This window comes from Perkinsus marinus, assembly GCF_000006405.1.
Source record: "Perkinsus marinus ATCC 50983 genomic scaffold scf_1104296929066, whole genome shotgun sequence".
NCBI lineage: Eukaryota > Perkinsozoa > Perkinsida > Perkinsidae > Perkinsus > Perkinsus marinus.
Genome location: NW_003216624.1, coordinates 823 through 1,520, shown reverse-complemented (window position 1 = coordinate 1,520; position 698 = coordinate 823). Strand labels below are relative to the sequence as shown.

The window sequence follows — 698 nt, the reverse complement described above, 5'->3', positions numbered from 1 at the left end:
TTGGTCGTGGGAACGAAACTGATCTTCCTGGCGCGTGCTCCCGCGAAGTCGACCGTACTACGACGTATCTTTAAGCTATGGCATAGGCGCCCTCCTCCTAATGAAAGCGGAATAGGTCTCCCAAAGGTGCAGAGATGCAGGGGAAGATGGTGTCATGAAATGATAGTGTGACGAGTGGGTTACTAATGACTAGGACATTGTGACAGCCCAAGAAGTACTACACATAAGCCTCGGTAGCTCAGTCGGTAGAGCGCGTGCCTTTTAAGCCCGTGGTCGTGGGTTCGAGCCCCGTCCGAGGTGCATGTTACTTCACCATAACTGTTTTGGGTTGATCCACAAACCTCCTCCCCTAATTATTCGGCTCGAGAAACCGCGAGTCACTCGCGAAAACCGCGTCCGTCACGAAAATATTCGTTGGGGTATAGACCCGCGATTCGCGGACCGCTAGGATTTGTCATTAGAAGCCTTTCGGTCACATTGTTAGTCTGTGAGCCTCACTGAAGAGGTTTGATTCAAACCGTTTGAAATAGTGTGTCGGATAAGGTATATTTTATGTTAACTGATTACTGATGAGCGAATGAAACTTCCGAACTGAGGACGATATTCGTATTCTTCTAGCTGCAGGCCTATCTTTCGAAATAGTTTTTTAAACCTCCTCCACCTCTCCGAAGGAAATAGAAGGCAATAATTTGTGCCTC

At 48.1% G+C, this 698-nt stretch overlaps 1 non-coding gene across 1 annotated transcript; it reads left to right on the top strand.

The window, feature by feature from the left end:
- The first annotated feature begins 227 nt into the window (after positions 1–227).
- Pmar_PMAR028590 lies at positions 228–300 on the top strand. Its single transcript has one exon. It is a non-coding gene; the product is annotated as a tRNA-Lys (tRNA).
- Positions 301–698: the final 398 nt, after the last annotated feature.